This window comes from Peromyscus maniculatus, chromosome 2, assembly GCF_049852395.1.
Source record: "Peromyscus maniculatus bairdii isolate BWxNUB_F1_BW_parent chromosome 2, HU_Pman_BW_mat_3.1, whole genome shotgun sequence".
NCBI classification, from domain to species: domain Eukaryota; kingdom Metazoa; phylum Chordata; class Mammalia; order Rodentia; family Cricetidae; genus Peromyscus; species Peromyscus maniculatus.
This window is the reverse complement of record NC_134853.1, coordinates 70,355,796-70,369,223: the sequence shown is the minus strand read 5'-3', so window position 1 is coordinate 70,369,223 and position 13,428 is coordinate 70,355,796. Positions and strand designations below refer to the sequence as shown.

The following is a 13,428-nucleotide window of genomic DNA, read 5'->3' as shown; positions in this document are numbered from 1 at the left end:
ATATGCGCACTCACACTTGCACACAAGCACACACACGTGTGCACACACTCAAAAATGAAAGGCTTAAGCATCTCTGGATGGTGACTGCAGAGCATTTAACCAAACACAGGGTCTTTGCAGAATCAGGGTCTGTGTGCCAGCAAGGGTATATATAGAACCCACTTCTGTCCCCTTTCTGGAGGGCCTGGGGCCAACTTGGCTTTTTCTCCACTTGTGATGACAGCCATTTCCTTCCCTGGTGACTACTCACCCTTCACAACCTGTCTGCTCTACTGAGGCTGTTGTGTCACAGCAGAAGGAAGAGTGGAGCAGGAGTCAAGGTCACAGGTCCCAACTGGAGTTGCAGGTGTGCAGTGTGACCCTGAGCCAGCTGCTACACTCCTCTGGATCCACAGCCTAGTCCCCAGGGTGTGCAGGGACAGATCACTATTACAGCAGGGCATTCTGGGCCTTCGTGGGAGAGAGAAAAGCTGAAAGGGAGGATAAGGGTCACACAGAGATCCCTGGGGTGAGGTCACACATGACAGTTCTTGGTCCACCATCCTTGGAGGAGGAGTGATGTGTTAAAAACCCTCAGCTCTTTAACAAATGAGGCCTGATCTCAGGCTGTCCTTTAGAGAAGAGAAGAGAATGCGGACTAGGCCTGGCCCTGGCCCCGGCCCTGGCAGCCTCAGGTACGCAGCACTGAGCATCCCTGAGATCCTGTGCAAAAGTGAGAACATGCCACGTACTGTTTGTTCCATGATGGGGACACTGTATCAGGACGACACAGCTCAGATGGCTGGTTTATTTCTCCTTCCTCCAGCTCCCGAGAGGCCCAACAGCCAACTCTGCCAGTCCTGGAGAACGACAGCTGGGCAACCGTGAGGATGGGGAACTCTCCAGTGACCAGGCACCCAACGTAAGTCAGCAGTGTGGGCCACCGGACCCTAAACCGTGGTGAAGGCTCAGCCGTGTTAATGAAACTCTAGTGACTCAGACAAGGGTGGTGACATGCCAGCTTTGTGACGAAGAACAACTCTGAGCCACCATCATTTCAGTGGGGAAATGAATTTTTTTTTCTTTTCCAACAAGGTTACATGCAGTACAGTACAAGTCTTAAGTGTAGAATCCACTGAATTTCCCCAAATATAAACAATTACTTAAACATTCCTCTGGCCCCTCACCCTGAAGGCCTATTAAACAACCCTGCTTAGTCTCCCTAGAACATAGCAAGATTCTGACCTTCAAAAATACAAACTATGATGATATTTTGAACATCATATACATTGAAACACACAGTGCAAAGGATTTTGAGTTTGGTTTCTTTCGTGTGTGTGTGTGTGTGTGTGTGTGTGTGTGTGTGTGTGTGTGTGTGCTCATGTTGTGTGCAGGTAGGCGTGGTGCACACAGGTGTGGGGGCCAGTGGACAACCTCAGCTACCATTCCTCAGGCATTGTCCACTACGGGGCATTTACCCACCAACCCCACAGTTCCCCAGAGTTTAGATAAAAGGATTTAGATTGTAGAGATAAGCAGTTGGAAAATAAAGGATAGCCTCAAGAGGACCTGGAACCTTTTCCAATGGGCCCAGACTATCTCTGCCCCAGGGTATTTATAGAGACACCAAGGGGTGGAGCAAAAGACTTCCCCCCAGCACAGCCAAGTGCAGACCATCTCAGACACCTGCACTCAGGCCCGTGGTTCTAATCATCCTCTCTATGTGGACCTGCTGAGTAAAGCCATGAGGAACCTGAGAACGGGCTCCCACAGTCCACTGTTTTGTTTTGTTGTTTTTGAGACAGGGTCTCCCGTTGATCTGGAACTTGCCAGGTGAACTCGGCTGGCTGGCCAGTGAGCCCCAGGTGTTTGGCTGCCTCGGCCTCCCAGCTCTGGTGACAGGAGTGTGCCACCACACTCGGCCTTTCCACGTGGGTTCTGGCGACCAAACAGCCCTCGTGTGTGCCAGGCGAGCACATTGTCAACCCAGCCATCTCCTCAGTGCCAGACTTGGTTTCTTTTGAACAAAGCATCCTATCTACGAGATCTGTAGGCGGTATTACCTGTATTAACAGTCTGTTCTTTTCAGTGTTGTGTAGTATCAGGGTCACACAAAACACACCACAACAGACTGATTTATTTTTAAAGAACACTTAAGTTGTTCCCATTGCTTGGGAATTACCAACAGGGCCCTGAATGTGTCTTCTGGGAGAAAGAACTACTTACTTTTTGGCCGACTGGGTACAGAATGGGTACACACTGAGTTTCAAAAGATGCTACCAAACTACGATGGATGCGGTTTTCGGAAGTGATCATACAGTTCCTCATTCCCACCAGAAATGCACGAGCCTTCACTCGGCTCCCAGATCGCCAACACTTGTTACTGTCAGTACTTATCTGTTTAGCCATTCGGGTGGGTGGCTGTAGCATCTCACTGTGCATTTTCCCGCTGGCTGACAATGCCGAGCACACTTCAAAAGCCCCCTGTGGGGCTAGAAAGATGGTTCAGCAGGTAAGAGTGCTTGCTAGGAGGTGGAGTCCCAGCACCATGTTGGATGGCTCATGATCTGTAACTCCAGTTCCAGGGGATCCATACCCCTTTCTGGCATCCTTGGGTACCCATTCACATGTGATACATGCAGTCACACACACACACACACACACACACACACACACACGAATAAAAAAATAAATTACTTAAGAGTCGATTGGTCTTACAGATGACCTCCACATTGACTGAATCCAGAGAAGGTGGGCTGCTGTCATGTGTAGAACAGTCAATGGGCCAGGAAGAGTGAGGTCACAGGGCAACCTTGGATATCATTCCTCAGGCACTGGAGAATGCTGACTGGTGAAGAAAAAAACCATGCAGCCTGATGGCTTCCCAGAGAGAAGAAGACACAACTTGACTGAGGTCACCGATACATGGATTCTGACCAAGACAAGGAACAATATATGCAGCACCTGGGCTGACCCGGGGGTTAGGAGCACCGTCACTCCAGGCACGTGAGCAGGGACACCTCTAGAAGAGGCCTTCTGGAGGGAGCTGATGCCCCCGTTCCTGGCGCTGTTGTGGGGCTGATATGGTTGAAGGCCCTCCGGAATCCAGTTCTATTATGAAAGATGTATTTGCAGTGCTGACGGGACGGGGCTCAGCTATCATTAGAAAACGCGTCTTCTGGCTTGTGTGCTTTTCTGTTTGGGGGCTGAGCTCCTTCTGTTAGTCATGCGGGAAAGCACCTTCTAAAAAAGCGACACCACTAAACACAGGGTTTGCCTGTCACTTTCTGCAGCTGCTGTGAATCCCAGCCCAGAGCACGCTGAGCCTCAAAGGTCCACGTAGCCAAAGCTGCTGGGTGGTTTAAATCAGAAAGGTGTACACACACACACACACACACACCACACAAACACACACATACACCACGCACACATACAAACACACACACACAAACACATGTACACACACACAAACATAAACACACACACACACACACACACACACACACACACACACACACACACACACCCCGAGTCTCATTTTACATCTCTCGGGGTCATCACAGTGTTGGAGCCACCACACACATCCTCATTAGCAGGGCTCCAGGGATTCCAAAGACACCCCCTCCTCCAGCTGCCCGCCCCCCTGCCCTCAAGCAGCTCTCAGGCTGCCTCCTTCCTTGTCTTTGTACAGCTTCCCTGGTTCTGGCTACCTTGGCTCTGGCCGGGCTCTGTGTGCCTGTTTAGGAGGCTTCCAGAAGCCAAACCTTATAACACAAACAGAAAAGGCCGTCAGGGTTCGTGGGAGTAACTGCATGGGTTTACGGCCCCATCCACGCAAAGACAAGCCTCCCAAGGCCTATACTAAGCCCTGCACCGGAGAGGCGGGGGTGGACGGGGTGGATGACAGGCAGGAGAGCTGAGAACGCGGCTCAGTTGGTCATTTGCCTAGCATGCACAAAGCCTTGGGTTTTATCCCAGCACCTCATAAACACAGAGTGGTGTCACACTTACACCTGTAATCCCAGCACTCAGGAGCTGGAGGCAAGAGGATCAGAAATTCCAGGTCATCCTCAGATACATAACAAGTTCAAGGCCAGCCTGGGCTACAGGAGAGCCTATGTGGGGTGTGCCTGTGAATCTGATGGCTGTAAATCACAGAGGAATGAAAGTGAACTTGTAGAGAAGAACCCTGGGCTCTTCCTGTCCCCACCTGGCCTCACTGTGGGTGTTCACAGAAAGTAGAGCTTTAAGGAGCACATTCATATTTTTTGAAAATATGAAAATTAGCACAAATGAGCAGTGACAAGAGGCAACTTGGGAGGACTATATCTACTGTGCCTTGAACAAAATCTTGCTTAATGAAGAGTTCTTACAGCAACAAACAACAAAAATCGAACGGTCCAGAAAAAATGTGGGACAAGGAAGGAATAGGCAAGTCACATAAAAAGATGGTCCATCAACATCTGGATGGAGGATGAAACCCCACACCAAAATATATCAGTGCTCACCTGTCGAGGGCCAGGGTTAAAGGCCCAGGCACCACCCATGCGTAGAACTTGAGGAGAGGTGAGTGGCCCTCACAGGACGGGGAGATGCTGCCAGGCCTTCCAAAGCCAGGTAACTCCTGCCCTTCAAAGCACACATACCCTTTGACTCAGCAACTCCATTTCTAGGCATCAACTCTACCAGGGACTCGTGGAATTTTGTAAAGATCTACATACAAATTGTCTTGCTGTCTCGGCCTCAAACCTGCAACCCCCTAAGAGCTCATGAACAGGATTCTGGGTAAGTAGTGTTAAAACACAATAGAAAACTGTTTCTGCCTCATGTCACTGTAGTCGCTCACAAAAAGGATGATGATGATGATGATGGTGATCAGTGTGTGTGTGTGTGTGTGTGTGTGTGTGTGTGTGTGTGTGTGTGTGTGTACATGAGAATGCCCACAGAAGCCAGGAGAGGGCGGGGCATCCACTGGAGCTGGAGTTACAGTGGTTGGTTGTGAACTGCCCAGTATCGGTGCTGGGAACCAAACCTGTGTACTCTGAGAGAGCAGCAAGTACTCTATCTGCTAAGTCAGCTTTCCAGCCACCCTTGACTTTATTTTGGGTTAGGGTTTCCCTAAATTGCCCAGACTGAACTCACACTGTAGCCCAGGAAGGTCTTGAACTTGTAATTTTCCTTCTCAAGTAGCTGAGATAACAGCCTGGGGCCAGGTACAGGCTGTTTTTCTTTCTTCCTTTTGTGGTTGGGGGATGAAGCCGGGGGCCTAGGGCATGCTAGGCACGCGCTCTACCAGCCACACCCCGCTGGCCAGTGTTAGTCTTACTCACTGCACAGAACCACCCTGCCACACCAAGCTCCCTGTGTGGCTCACTTCCTGCAGTCTTGTTAAGGCAAATACTTTATTCTTCTTATTTTATTTTATTATTTATTTATTTATTTATTTATTTATTTATTTATTTATTTATTTTATTTTTTTTGTTTTTTCGAGACAGGGTTTCTCTGTGTAGCTTTGCGCCTTTCCTGGGACTCACTTGTAGCCCAGGCTGGCCTCGAACTCACAGAGATCCGCCTGTCTCTGCCTCCCGAGTGCTGGGATTAAAGGCGTGCGCCACCACTGCCCGGCTTATTCTTCTCATTTTATAGGTGAAGAGACTTAGGTGCAGAAAAGTGAAGCAAACTAATTACATCGGCTTTTAAGGGCTGCCACACGAATGACCAGTTCTACAACAGTTCAGAAGGGCAGACTCCTAATTCACGGCACTTAGTGAGACAGGTTCCTTCTGGGAGAATCTGGCGGTGGGCACAGGGTAGGGGCTTGCCCCTGACTCACTCTCTCTTCACTTCTGGTGACTCTGGGCAATTCCTGGTGTGCCAGGCCTTGTCCCTCCCTCTCCCGGTTTCCAGCTACCTTGCCACATGGCTTCTTCCCTATGCACTCACTTTCCTTATAAGGACGCCAGCCACAGCCCATAGGACCACTCTATCTGGTATGACCTCACCTTAACTAACGGTCTCTGCAAAGATGCTGTTTCCAAGTCAGGTGCCATCTGGGGTTCCAGGTGGTGTAGATGGGGCGGGTACACCAGCCCAGTATGCTAAGTAAGGCCGCAGAACCAGTGCTCAGATCCAGGGAGTCATCGGGCTGTGCTCACCGCCCCGGCTCCCCGCTGCCTTGCCTCAGCATGAGAACTCATTCTGACCTAGCACGGACCATGTCCCAGGTGCCGTCCTTAGCATTTTGCATGTAACTGATTCAATCCTGACAACAGCCCACTTGATAGATGAGGAAACCAAGACGCAGAGCGGGTAGAAGTTACCTGAGATCACATAGTCTGTGTTTGTTAGGCTTGAGATGTGAAGCCAAGGAGTTGGGCTCCAGAGTCCACGTTCTTAGCCACTGTGCTAAGCCTCTTAAACTGCTGGTGATGTGTGGCTTTTACAAGAAGCTAGTTTGGTGTGTTGTCATGACAACACACTGAGACTCGGGGTTCAGGAAGCTTTTCTGTCTCTAGAAAGACCTTCCTGCGTCAGACGAAGAGGCTGACCTCACCTCCTCAGCCGCCAGCACTAACTGGGAGCCGAGTGTCCAGACACAGCTGCCATGTCCAGCCAGGACCCCCCCACAGTGCTTGCTCCTTCTGTGTTGGGCATTCATGCTTTTGAGTGGCTCCAGGGGTCTCTGCACCACCTGAAATGCTATGTGAGCTACCATATGGATGGATAAATGTATTTTTCTACAGCAAGGATCCACAGCATTAATCAGATTCTCAAAGAGTGTCATGATTGTGATCTTCCGGGTTTCTGCTGTCTTTAAGAATGTGTGGGTCTTTGTGAGTTTCCTTGGCCGTCTAGGTTCATCTTGAGCCGGCTCAAATGCTTTTACGTAAGCAAGCAGAACTTGGTGCTCAAAGCTCACACACAATTGCACGCAGCACTGCCATCCAGAGTTCTGTGATCTGCCTGAACCTGCATGGGGAGTCGGGGGGTCCTGTCTTCATGTCTTCCTGTCTGTCACTTTTCAATCGGCACACCCTTGGGTGTGTGATATTTCAGCATCTCAGCTGTCTCAGATCCCACCCCAACACTGTCCAAAAGCTTGCTGATACAAAACTTGTAAGCAGTGTGCTGACCAGAAAGAGCCCTTGACGGTGAGCCATTGTGCAAAAGCATTCACCTGCAGATTTTAGAAAACACTAATAAAGTCCGGCAGGAGAAAGCTGCTGTGGATATGGATGGGATGAAGGTCAGGACCACTTTGTTGTGGCTACAAGAGATGTTAGAGGTAATTAGGCTTATTACTTGATAAGCATGGTCCACCTTGTTAGAAGCAAGGCGCTCATTGGAAATTCACCCTCTCAAGCCCCATCTCACACCTACTGAGCTAGAATCTGCATATTTACATAAAGAGTCCACGTGGCTGAGATGCCCAGTAAAGAGAGAGAAGCATTGGCACAGAATGTGAGGAACCCTTGTTCCTCAAGTTTATAACCCCCGGACAGCACCTCGGTATTCTAGAATATGCACCCCAATTCCTGCTGGGGTCCACGGTCTAATTATTAAAAAACAAACAACAACAAAAATAAACAGGTTTCTCCTTCAAATGACCTGGTGGATTGTCTCATCTGCTGCTCAGTGTGACGGGACTGGTAGGGGCTGGGCACCTGACAGGAAGCCGTCAAGCAGATCTGGTTCCTGGCCCCCTGGAGCCGATGGCCTGGTGGATGGGGAAACACGTCAAGTGCCGGTTGGTGTGTAGTGTATGCCTGTCATTATGATGACTCAGTCATTCACTCATCTGCCAACCATTGACTAGAACCTATATCACAGCAAGCATTTGCTCTGTGACCTAGACACGAAGGATGCTCCTTAGATACAGGGCCACCAGCATTGCCCTCCAGCAGCTTCCGGTCTGCCCAGACAGAAGGCAGCAGATGGGTCCGGTGTGGGCACACCATGCTGGTGCTCTAGGAGTTGGAGGGGAGCACGGACAGGAAACCAAGGAGCCGGGCTCTAAAGGATGTCTGCAAGTTCCTTGGCTGAGTACGGGAGAGCAGCATCCCAGGCAGACGGAGTAGGAGACATAAAATATCAGCGTACTTCTGACCACTGGGAAGGCTCATAGAACTGGGCCCGGCCTAGCAGGGATTTCAGAGTACTCTGGGACCAGTTCTTGCTTAATGCTAAGGAATCTCTGGTCTTTAACAGGAAATGGGGAGTTCCCCCTCCCAAAGCATTGAAAAGGCCATAGCTCTGCTTTGGGAAGTCCTTTGAACAGCAGCATAGTCCGTTTTTACGCGACCCCCAACAATATCCTGGGGTGGAAATGCAGAAGTCCTTGACTGGAGTGGTCCACGTGGACCTAAGAATGGAAGGTAGAATGGACTGGGTGACCGTGTGAAGGGACAGGGGAGGGAAAGGAGGCTTGGTACCTGGGTAGACTGAGTCATTGATGACCAAGAAGAGAACACAGGAGGAGGAGAGACAGGAGAGCCCAGAGCTCGGTCTGTGCAGGCAGAAACATTTTAGTGACCCATTACCGGCTTTGCGCAGTATGCAGGTGCCTGGGGCTAAGGAGCTTGGATATGGGAACTTGTCCGGTAGGTAAGGAGGTCTGTGAGGAGTGGCGTGAGAGGCCACCAGAGGCAGCAGAAGATGAGTCTATGAAGAAGAGAGTGAGGTCTGGAGGCGCCTCATCTTTCCTTGGCTCGCCTGGGCACGGGAGGAAATGTCCAATGGCCACAGCCACCATCCACGACAGACATCTCTAGGAACAGCCCTGTGGCACTATCCTAATATCCCAGAGTAAAGGCAGCCAGGGCTAAGGACCCTGGGAGTCCCCTCCCCTCCTTCCCACCTCCTCGGGCACTGCGATACTGAGCTTATCCCAAAGGTTATCACCACGAAATGGTATGATGGAAGAACAAGAGAAATGCTGGTGTTTGTTTAGCTTTCCTAGCAGACAAGAACCCAGTGCCTCAGCCCACAAGACTCCAGACCATGTCCTAGGCTGATTCCAGTGAGCTCATTCTTTCATTATCATCGAGAGCAACTGGGAGTCTGTTGCCATCATAATAAACCAGAGGACTTTACAAAACAAACGGAAAGAGAGGTGGGTCCAGCACCGTGGGATAGAACTCATCCCGAGAAGCAGGCCCCCGGCTTTAAACTGATAATGACTCCTAGTAGCCAAATAATTGATCAAGCTGGTGTTCTGGCTTTAAGGGAAAATGAACTGGCCTCTTTAGAAATGTTGGCAGCCTGGGCTGGTCCATTAGGAAGACTGAAAAATCAAAACACTGTCCGGAAGAAGCCGTATGACTGGGCTCAGCAGAAGTCATCAATAGATGACATCATCTCAGAAATAAGCACGCCAAGATCACGAGGCCCCCACAGCAGGGTCAACTCACCCTTCATGGCTCACTGCCACCCTCCTTTACAGACACTGGTCAGTTAGGGGACGCGGGGACCTGCTTCATTTTATCCTTTTTTGCTCTGTGGTCCCCCCTGGGTTCTCTTCCACCTCCTATCACACTTGCCTCCCCCCGCCCCAGCTCCTACCACCTTCCATCGTCTCTCTCTTCCTGTCTGAGCTCTGAGAAAGAGTCCGAGTTGTCTCTACTTAAGCTCCTGCCTGGGCTAGCTTAGCACATCTTCACAAGGCGCCAGGCTAGCTCTAAGCTCAGGGCTTGCCCACCAACACTCCCATCCACAGCCTGAACCAAGTGGCTACTACTGTTAGCCCTGCTGCATGCAGGGGAAACTGAGGCGAGGCAAGCTAGGTCACAGGCAGAGCCTAGTTTTGAATGCTCTGTCATGGTAAAACTAAGTCCCCCGAGCCGGTGATGGCTTCTCCCCAATTCTCAACCACTCTCCTCCTGTGTGGTAACTGCCATTGCCCACTTCTCCCCGACTCCTGGGTCCTCACCCTAGGATGGGTGCCCCAGACCTCCTCCCTGCATTTCCTCTGGCTCATGCTAGGAGGCTTCCGGAAGAACTCCAGCCCTCTGCACTCCGGCTCCGCTAAAGACCATCTTGTCCACCAGGTCGTCTCTCAAGGTCGCACTGGGTGGGTAAGGGAGCTGGGACTGGAGCCAGCCAGTTCAGGGGCCTGCCTGAACTCCAGGCCCATCCCCCTTCTCGAGACACCACCTAGTCCCTGTTTTCTGCAGTTAAGTTGCAGCAAGCAGCCTGCCCAAGAGGAGGGAGAAGGTGCGAGACTCTGATAAGGTGGGCTGAGGCTATTTTTAGAGGACTCTAACCTCCCACTTAGGATGCTAGGCACCCAAGGGCCGATTGCTGTCTAAAGGGTGGACTGTGAGGCTGGTTCATTAGAGATAAGATGCCAGAGTGACAGGTTCCTTGTCTTCACTCTGCCTGTTTGTTGTGAGGTCTGAAGTCAGTGGGAATCTGTGAAGCACAGAGATAGCCTTAGAGGAAACGGAGGAACCTTCAAGATCTAGAACTAGAATCTTCACACTGTTACTCCAGCCTGGGAAGGTCCCGGCCAACCACAGATCACAAAAGAGGGGCTCAGAGAGTCCCCAGACCTCTCCGGAAGGGAAGGGCCGTAAGAAACAGGAAAGACAGACAGACTGCAGCAGGGGTATGCACGACCTCCAGCAAGGGGCTCTGAGGCCCTTCACAGTCAACAATGGCGGTGACCTAGGGAGAAAGATCAGCTTTTTGGTCTCCCCCCTCAAGAACCCAGGATCTGGGTTTAGGGTCTGGCTCTGCTGGGGCCAGGTGGTCTTCAGGAGTCTCATTGGGGGAAGTGAGCACCAGCTGAGAGGGGGAACTAAGGAGAGAGCGGGGCTGCGTGGTTAAGGGAGTATGGCAGGTGCCAGTCAGGGAACTGAATTCCCGGAGCCTGCCCAGTTCATTTGGTCACTTGTTTTGCCAAGCTACTCGGGCTAGAGATGTCCCAAACACCCCAGGCACACTTCCCAGGCTATTCCGAGGGCCCCAGTGGGTCCTAGGCCAGGATCTGAGTTCCAAGAGTCACCCAAGTCTCTGACTTCTGCAGCTGTGTCCCCAGCATCCCTAGCCCGAAACTGGAGAACAGGTGCAGGGAGTGTGGGCAGTTCAGAGCATGCCTGGCCGCTCTCATGGCCTCGGGCCCCATCCCCTCGAAGGACCCCAACTTCACTCTACAAATGGGAAATCGAGGTCCAGAGAAAAAAGCAAGATCGCCTAGGCCACCCCCGAGATGGCGACAGCCAGTGGTCTCCAGCTTCCAGGCTCTTTCCCGTCCCACCTGGCTGCGCAACGCAAGTGCGGCTGGTGCTTTAAACCTCGCTAGCTCCAGCAGTTTGGGAAACTTTTCCGGGACGCGCCAGATCCGTGCGGTCGAGGCTCAGCGTCCTCCGAGCGCAGACTCCCTTCCTCCCCAGATTCCCCGAGGGCTCGTGCCCTGTTCGCCCCGTGCTGATGCCCGCGGGGGGCGCCCCGGGCGGCTCCCAAGGTCCCTGGGCGACCTGGTCTAGAGCTCGGGCACCCTGATCAGAGCCGCGCGCGCCAGGCTGCCGGGACTCGAACGCCAGTGAGCGGATCGCCAGGCTGGGGAACCGGACCCCCAGGGCCCCTAGCCCCGAAGGCCACTCGAGGCGGCGGCTATTTATAGAGGGAACCATGCTCAGTCCCTTCTCGGCGCTGGCGACAGCTGAATATTTTGCCCAGATATGGCTGCGCCCCGGTGCGGCGGCAGGGAGCCCCGCGAGGCCGAGGGGGACCTAGGGCTGGCGGGCGAGGGGTCTTACCGGGACGCGAGGCGGCGCGAGCGCGGGCGGTGGCAACGAGCAGAACCCGGGGCTGGGCGAGTTCCCTGGCGGCCGCGGGTGGGAGCCGGGGGCGGGCCCTGTTCGGCTGTCACCGCGCCCCGCCCCACCCCGCCGCCCTCCCCGCCCTCCCGCTCCACCAGGGGCGCCGGGGTGCAAAGCAGTCTCCGGCTGGGGAGCGACACTCTCTGGGAGGATCGCGAGCCACCCGCCAAGCCATCCAGAGTCCGGAGCCAGGTGAATGTGTCGCTCCCTGCCGTGGCCTCAGTTTCCCCAACTTGTCTCGGGAAGATTTTAAGCATCACTGGAGGTATCTGAACAAAGATGGGCAGGTCTTTTTTTCTCACGGGGTCTAGAATGTTCCAGTAAAATCAAGCCCAGATACACCTTGCTTCATTTGAAGAGGCAACCTGTCCCCTCTCCCCAGTAGGCCGGCCGTGTCTGGCACGCGCCCAGGTCTTAATAACCATCATCCGTAGACGCACAATTCCAACGTAGAATCGAACGCCTTCTCCCACACAGCGCTGAGAATGGAGCATCTGAAATCACCACTTAAAATAACCGGAACAAAAGTTCTGCTTTCTTAAAAGGCTAATGTGTTCTCCAGAACAAACCACTTACACCCAAACCAAAGCCATTAAGTGTTTCAAAAAACAAATGGCTCATACCAAAGAATCCAAACAGACACAGGGAAACGTCTCAGTTGGACTGTCTCGACGCTTTTGGTGAGGGGAACCCTAATTCTGCTGGAGATGCCTAAAGAGAAACGCTGGAAAGTACTAAAAGTATTTTCCCAAAGCATTTTTGTATTATAAAACCCTCACACTATTAAGAATGCTTTCAGGGGTAAGTGGCGTGTAGTTTTAAACAAAGCAGGGACTCACCATTCCCAATAACGTATTTTTAAGCATTTTTGTTGTAGGTGTAAACATTTTCAGGGAACACCTTAGTGTGTAGCTTCCTGAATTTTTACAGTAAGAACACCTGTTCAAGCCAACCACCAGCCTGTCTCTCCATCCACCCCTCCCTCCCGAGATGCCTGCTTCCTGGACCCTCCCAGGAATCATGCCTTTCCTGCCAAGTTGGTGACTGTCGCTCAGCGCTGAGGTTAATTTGTGATGCATTGTTTTTTTTCTCACTGTTGAATTTATAGGTTTCATACTGAGTGAATTACCATATGAACATAACAAATATGGTATTTCCATATGAATACGCCCTCTTTTAAAAGTCCACTATTAATGGAAATTTGGGATATCACAGTGTGGCTGTGATCATTTTCAGTGTCCTGTACAGGTGCACACATGGCTGTGGGAAGTTCAGGGTCAGAGTGCCCATGCTCCGCTCCAGGAGAGATCAGCACTGGGCTCAATGCTATCTGCAAATTTAACAAGAACTGCTACATTGTAGCCACTCTGGCAGAGAGTAATGGCAACCATTGAGATTGTGATCTGCACTGCCCCATGTCCACAACTGTAGACAGATTTTCATTTATTGGCCAGTTAGACTTTTTTTTTATGAAATGTTTGTTCAAATTTCTTGCCCACTTTTACTGAACATATTCAATATATCAACGTAAGTATCAACACTGTACAGTTACATATGCCACATGTATAATATACAACAGCGTATATTCTTCCTCCTGCCCTCCTCCCTCCTCTGAGGATGCTGCCCT

At 51.6% G+C, this 13,428-nt stretch overlaps 1 protein-coding gene across 2 annotated transcripts in view; it reads right to left on the bottom strand.

The window, feature by feature from the left end:
* Tmod1 (tropomodulin 1) overlaps window positions 1-11,874 on the bottom strand; it is a 75,032-nt gene extending 63,158 nt beyond the window's left edge. The window contains exon 1 of one of the 2 annotated variants that reach the window (XM_006973695.4): window positions 11,739-11,874. The gene's annotated coding sequence lies outside the window, so the exon portion shown is untranslated. The remainder of the gene's footprint in view (window positions 1-11,738) is intronic. The other variant, XM_076564160.1, reaches the window with a different exon arrangement.
* Window positions 11,875-13,428: the final 1,554 nt, after the last annotated feature.